The sequence below is a fragment of the Hordeum vulgare genome, chromosome 1H (genome assembly GCF_904849725.1).
Source record: "Hordeum vulgare subsp. vulgare chromosome 1H, MorexV3_pseudomolecules_assembly, whole genome shotgun sequence".
Classification (NCBI taxonomy): domain Eukaryota; kingdom Viridiplantae; phylum Streptophyta; class Magnoliopsida; order Poales; family Poaceae; genus Hordeum; species Hordeum vulgare.
Window position 1 is genome coordinate 281,536,883 of NC_058518.1, and position 7,529 is coordinate 281,544,411.

At 51.7% G+C, this 7,529-nt stretch overlaps 1 pseudogene; it reads right to left on the reverse strand.

The window, feature by feature from the left end:
- The window catches only part of LOC123398597, a 101,092-nt pseudogene extending 95,564 nt beyond the window's left edge, over positions 1-5,528 (reverse strand).
- Between the last annotated feature and the right edge of the window lie 2,001 nt (positions 5,529-7,529).

The window sequence follows — 7,529 nt, forward strand, 5'->3', positions numbered from 1 at the left end:
TTGTTGAAAGGGACAAGCCTGAACAAAGTCTTATAGGAGGAAAAACGCTCCCGAGGACACACGGGAATTTCTGTCATGCTAGTTTCATCATGTTCATATGATTCGCGTTCGTTACTTTGATAGTTTGATATATGGGTGGACCGGCGCTTGGGTACTGCCGTTACTTGGACAAGCATCCCACTTATTATTAACTCCTCTCGCAAGCATCCGCAACTACGAAAGAAGAATTAAGACAACGTCTAACCATAGCATTAAACTAGTGGATCCAAATCATCCCCTTACGAAGCAACGCATAGACTGGGGTTTAAGCTTCTATCACTCTAGCAACCCATCATCTACTTACTACTCCCCATTGCCTTCCTCTAGGACCAAATATGGAGAAGTGTTATGTAGTCAACGTTCACGTAACACCCCTAGAGGAAAAACAACATACAGCATATCAAAATACCGAACGAACACCAAATTCACATGACTATTATCAGCATGACTTATCCCATGTCCTAAGGAACAAAAGTAACTACTCACAAAGCATAATCATAATCATGATCAGAGGTGTATTGAATAGCATCAAGGATCTGAACATAAACTCTTCCACCAAGCAATCCACTTAGCATCAACTACAAAGAGTAATCAACACTACTAGCAACCTTACAAGTACCAATCGGAGTCGCGGGACGGAGATTGGTTACAAGAGATGAACTAGGGATTGGAGAGGGGATGGTGCTGATGAAGATGTTGATGAAGATGCCTCCCCTCCGACAAGAGGAGTGTTGGTGATGACGAAGGAGACGATTTCCCCCTCCGGGAGGGAAGTTTCCCCGGCAGGATCGTCCTGCCGGAGCTCTAGATTGGATCTGCTCAAGTTCCGCCTCGTGGCGGCGGAGAATCCACGAAAAAGCTCCTCCTTGATTTTTTTTCTGGAACGAAACCCTTCATATAGCAAAAGAGGGGGCCAGTGGGCCGTCAGGGAGCCCACAAGCCCTGTAGCCACCACCAGGGGGTGGCGGCTACCAGGCTTGTGGGGCCGTGGTAGCTCCCCTCTGGTACTTCTTTTGCCCAGTATTTTTTATATATTCCCAAATAATTCCACGTTGATTTTCAGGGCATTTGGAGTTGTGCAGAATAGAGGACTCGGACTTGCTCCTTTTCAAGTCCAGAATTCCAGTTGTCGGTATTCTCCCTCTTCAAATAAACCTTGCAAAATAAGAGAGAAAAGGCATAAGTAAGGTACCACAAGGTAATAAAACAGCCCATAAAGCGATAAATATCAACATGAAAGCATGATGCAAAATGGACGTATCATCCCCTCCTCGACAGCAAGCTCAAGGACAGCCACAACAAGCTTCATGCACTGACGGGCCCGACGAGGAATATATGGCCTCGACCGGCCTGCGACAAGCGAGACAAGCGGCGTGTCGTCGAAGACCGGAAGAAAGAGGACGCGTGTACCACCATCGAATGATGCCGGGAAGCACATCGTCAATCCGAGAAACGCGGCGGCATAAACGCTGGCAACCCTGCGCCCAGTGCTGGCAGAAACCTACCTTGTGAGGTCCGGTGTCCCGCCTTCAGTCGCGAGCTGCGACGGGTCCGTTGGCGGTCGAGCCGGGCTTTCAAACCCGCACTGACGAAAAGCTTAATCCGGGAGAGTTCTTGGGCATCTACACAATTGTCATCCATGCTGCCAGAGGAAGAGATGAGAAGGTGCTCTCCAACTATTTCCATTTGGCGCTTGATACGTCTCCAACGTATCTATATTTTTTTATTGTTCCATGCTATTATATTATCTGTTTTGGATGTTTTATATGCACTTATATGTTGCTTTATATTATTTTAGGATCTTACCTATTAATCCAGAGCCTAGTGCCAGTTTCTGTTTTTCCACGTTTTTGAGTATTGCATATAAGGAATATTAAACGGAGTCCAAACAGAATAAAATCTCTGGAAAGATTTTTCTTGGACCAGAACAAACACAACATGCTTGGAGTATGGGGAAAGAAAGTTGCCGGGAGGCCACAAGCCTGCAGGGCGCTCCGTGGGGGGTGGTTGTGCCCCCTGGCTTGTGGGGCCCCTGTAGGTCTCCTAACCCTAATTCTTGGCCTATAAATTTCCAAATATTCCCGTATCACCAAAAGGAGAAACGGAAATACTTTTATATTGCCGGGAGCCTATGTTCCCGAGAGATCCAATCTGGGAGCCTTTTCTGGTAATCTGCCGGAGAGGGAATTAATCACGAAGGGCATCTACATCAACTCCATTGCCCCTCCGATGATGTGTGAGTAGTTCACCACAGACCTGCGTGTCCATAGCTAGTAGCTAGATGGCTTCTTCTCTCTCTTTGATCTTCAACACCATGTTCTTCATTATCTTCATGGAGATCTATCCGATGTAATACTCTTTTGCGGTGTGTTTGTCGAGATCCGATGAGTTGTGAGTTTATGTTTAGATTATGCATGAATATTATTTGAGTCTCGTCTGAATTCTTATATGCATGATTTCATATGTTTGCAAGTCTCTTCGAATTATTTGTTTGGTTTTGGCCAACTAGATTGGTAATTCTTGCAATGGGAGAAGTGCTTAGTCTTGGGTTCAATCTTGCCGTGTCCTCACCCAGTGACATAGTAGGGGTAGCGAGGCACGTATTGTATTGTTGCCATCAAGGATAAAAAGATGGGGTTTTCATCATATTGCTTGAGTTTATCCCTCTAGATCATGGCATCTTACTTAATGCGTTACTTCGTTCTTCATGAAATTAATACTCTAGATGCACGCGGGAGTCGGAAGATGTGTGGAGTAATAGTAGTAGATTTAGAATCATTTCGGTCTACTTGATATGGACGTGATGCCTATATGCATAATCATTGCCTTGGATATCTTAATAATTATTCGCTTTTCTATCAATTTCTGAACGGTAATTACTTCACCCACCGTATTATTTTCCTTTATCAGAGAAGCCTCTAGAGAAACCTATGGCCCCTGGGTCTATTTTCCATATTATATTTTCAGATCTATAAACCAAATATACCAAAAAATACTTTGCTGCAATTTGTTTACTTTTGTTTTACTTTTAGATCTATTATTATTTTATACCTATCTCTATCAGATCTCATCCTTGCAAATAACTCTCAAGGGATTGACAACCCCTTTATACCGTTGGGTGCAAGTGTTTGATTATTTGTGTAGGTACTACTATTGGAGCCTTCCTGTTCCTCCTACTAGATTGATACCTTGGTTCTCAACAAACTGAGGGAAATACTTATCTACTTTGCTGCATCACCCTTTCCTCTTCAAGGGAAAACCAACACAAGCTCAAGAGGTAGCAGCGCTCACGCCAAATGTGAGATCATAGGCTGACCTATGCAACGAGTTTGTTGGCGCCTTCACCGGTGGCCACCATGAGCTTGGATATCCCAACGACTTGCGGGTCCTCCCACGGAAGGAGGTCGAAACCATGCGGAAATACATCATGAGGTTCAGCAGAGTGCACCGCAACATTTCGAAGATACACCCAACAGCCGTGATTTCCGCGTTCCACTCGAACGTGCGCAACAGGAGAATGTGGGCCAAGATGAACGTCAAACTCCCCAAGACCATCAATGATGTGTACACGTTGGTCGACAAATGTGCACGCACCAAACAAGGTAGGCTACTCCCCGGAGAGGAGGCAGACATCAAAGTCGACGACCATGATGCCTGTAGATAGAAAGGGAGGAACTGGAAGCGTAATAAGAAGTGCAAGGGCAAGGCAGTGTTGGCCGTCGAAGTATTTGGCAGTCTTAGCGCCGGCAAGAAGGCGAAAGACGAGACCCCGGCAAGGGAGCTACTTCATGCGTTGATTGCCGGGAGGCCAATGCGGCAGAGAAAACTAGAAAATATGATGGGCCATACTCGAAGATTCACCGCACCAAGAGCCACGATCTCCATGAATGCCGCCAAGTCGAGCAGCTTGATGAGAAGCATAAGGCTGAACACGAGAAACGTGATAAGGAGAAGGGCCAAGATAATGCTGCCGGGAAGGACCGTGGTGGCAGAGCAGGCCGCCACGGCAAGGCCTCGTAGCAAAAGAAAAAGCCTGCTGTGGAATGGGGGTACCCAGACTTGCGTGCCTGTGGCCCAAGGCTAGCCCACTTCATCAACATAAGATCGACTAGCGTGGCATGACACTGGACAAGGCCCTTGCGATGGGCCAAGCCTCGCGAGGAGGAGCAACATCAAGACCTGTAGGGGGCCTCCTCGGGACCCCTCCAGAGCAGCGGATATTCCGAGGCAAGGGCCCGACCTCAGGAGTCAAGGCTGACGCAGAGCGAGGACACGTGAGTAGCAGGCGGGAGACGGTGCAGTTTCCCCCAAGGTGCAAAAAGGGCAAAGGCGAACGTTGGTTCCCAAGGCGTCTTCTAAAGGTTTCCCTTCTGGTGCAACAAGACCATGGCCACTCGCCGGCAGGACGGACGTCATTCCTGCACTCACCCCTAAAACGCTGGCAACTACTTTGCACGCAAAGACCGCTTTTGACAGGGGAAGCATGGTCCCTTGTCCCCCGTTGAAATTGGTCGTTGTGGGATCCCTTCTCGCCGAAGCGATGAGGGAAGAGGACCTGGTCCTCTACTATAAATATATAGGGTAGGATACTTAGTAGGGGGATCGATCAGTTCATTCTCACCCTTGAGCAACACACAAAGCTACCCCACCTCCGGAGGCTCGAGAGCATTGTACTAGTTCATCCACCAACCTCCACGAGAGGCAATCCACCAAAGCAGGAGTAGGGTTTTATGCTTCACACCGGCCCGAACCTGGCTAAACTGTTGTGTTCTGTGCTTTCCCGCACCATCGAGCGAGTCCTTGTCGTTCTCATCAAGTAGAGATCTAGGCAAGGTTAAGCAAGGAGAGATCTTCGTACACGTCCGTGTGTTCGATTCCTCAGGGTTTTGCGGAGCCCAAAATCCAACATTTGGCGCGAGCATTGTACTAGTTCATCCACCAACCTCCACGAGAGACAATCCACCAAAGCAGGAGTAGGGTTTTATGCTTCACACCGGCCCGAACCTGGCTAAACTGTTGTGTTCTGTGCTTTCCCGCACCATCGAGCGAGTCCTTGTCGTTCTCATCAAGTAGCGATCTAGGCAAGGTTAAGCAAGGAGAGATCTTCGTACACGTCCATGTGTTCGATTCCTCAGGGTTTTGCGGAGCCCAAAATCCAACATTTGGCGCGCCAGGTAGGAGGCGTGTGAAGGTCTTCTTCGAGCTTCCTCCTTCCGAGGCCCGCTGCTCCGATGGTCGGCGAACAACCAGCTTCTTTGAGCCTCGTCGAGCTGGTCTCCGACCACCACATCACCGCGGTTCGAAGCGCGCATGCCGGCATCGTGGTATCGAGCGGCTCGTACTAGGTGCTCAACATTGTTTCCACCGTGTCTGCCATCCACGCGAACGGCGGCTTGGCGGCGACCGAGGCACCCACAGCGCGCCGCATCAACTTGGGGGACCTCGGCGCACACGACGCATTGCACATGGCAAGAGAGATGCTCCGCCATCGACCGATGCCAGGGGCCTTCGACGCCTGGGCGGACCATATCATGGAGCTGATCGCCATCGCCGAGAAGACCATCCAACCCGATGCTTCTTCAAGGCCACAAGCATCGGGCGCCGGGGGCTCACACCGCGTGCCAGTCCCCGGGCCTGCAAGCATCACGGCCCTACCTGCGCTGGGTGGGGCCAAGAGAGACGTGCTTCGCGCTGCCCTCCTCCTTATCCAGACCCCAGAGATCGGCCCCGAGGCGCACCACACCGACAACCACGAGGGGCGCGAGCAGAACGGCGGGACGACCGATGCACACACTAGTGCGCATCACCAAGATCAGGTCGGCCCTCGACAATCCAGGGTGGCTAGACAGGAGTGATCCCTCCGGCGCAGCTAGTAGAGGGTGGAGGCGATGGCGCAGGCGAACTACGACAACACAGGCACGCCGGGGCACCAAGGAGGGAATCAACACCAAGCGGTGCCGGGGCCGACCAACAGTGGCAACAGGATCAAGCGACTTCACGAGGAGGCCTTTCGCAGGAAGAACTCCGAGCAATACTGCCAAGGAGATCCCCCTCTGCCACCAAGGGGGACCGCCACCGTCGTGTTGCTAAACGGCTTCGGAGGACAGGTGAGCGCCTACATGGAGCCGTACGTGTCGGAGTATGCAGCATCACCTGACCCTCCCGACGAGGAAGAGCTTCAGGCGTCCCCCCCCCCGGGGCGCATATCCTCCTTGGGAGTAAGGAACGCTTCGGAGCCCCTCCTTGAGTCGGGCCCAAGAGGCGCGGAGAGGGAGGCACCCTCGAGCCACGGGACGGGGCGCCAACCGCCTTCCTCGTGGAAGAACTATGTAGGGCCAAATCCCGGGCCTCAGGAGGACGAGTCGAGTGCAGCCACGAGAGGCAAGTGGTGTGAATCGCTCGCGGCAACCACGATGCAGACGTGGGCGCTGAGGGCCAGGCCTCGCAAGGCGCTCTTCAGGTGTAAGGGAGCCATTTGAGGTAATTTTCTGGATTTACTGCCTTAGGAAGTGTCTGCTGACCGCAGGGACTTCGAGTACTCACGGCATGCTTCTGCCCGTCGTATCATTTGCGCAATCTTTCATAATTTCTACTGCACCTTTGGGCGACCTGACACACTACCTTGCTTGCATATTTTGGCGATATACCTCCCTCGCTTGGGGACTCCAACCGGTCTCGCCCTAACGCGGGGACTGGAGAAGCCCCGCGGCTCCCCAGGACCACAATTGACAGGATAAAATCATAGTCGCTTGAGCGTAAAAGGGGGCTCCTGAGCATCGCGCCTTAGGGGCCTTACCGGTCACAAGGCCACCTGCCGCCCTTGATATCGTCCTCGACTATCCGTTAATTATCACGGGTGGCAGAGCCCGACCCCGTAGCTACATCCAGTCACTCGGTCACACGCGACGGTGGTCAGGAAATGTGCAGGACTGGATCCTAGCGACGCAGAGTCGCTTGAATGTCAAAAGGGGGCTCCTGAGCATCGCGCCTCAAGGGCCTTACCGGTCACAAGGCCACTTCCCGCCCTTGACAGCATCCCCGGTTATCCGGTCGTTGTCATGGGTGGGAGGGCCTGACCCCGTAGCTACATCCGTTCACTCGAACACACGCGACGGCGATCGGAAAATGTGCGGGACTGGATCCTAGCAAGGTAGAGCCACTCGAACATTAAAGGGGGCTCCTGAGCATCGCGCCTCAGGAACCTTACTGGTCACAAGCCGCTTGAGCACCCTGATGCCGTCCAGGCTTGGTCGGTATCGGGGGATGTCGGGGCCTTGCCTCGTGAGGCGCCTCACGATGGTAGGGAAATGTGCTGGACTGGGACCTGTCAACGTAAAGCCATAAAAGCCCTTAACCGGCCTCCGGGGAAGGAGCACGCAGGACCTACATCAACCCGTAGCACCTCTGCATCATCCTTTAATCCTTCCGGAACCTACTTCATCCTGTGACACTCTCACGTAATAATTAGCCGAGGTTGTATACGCCTAGCC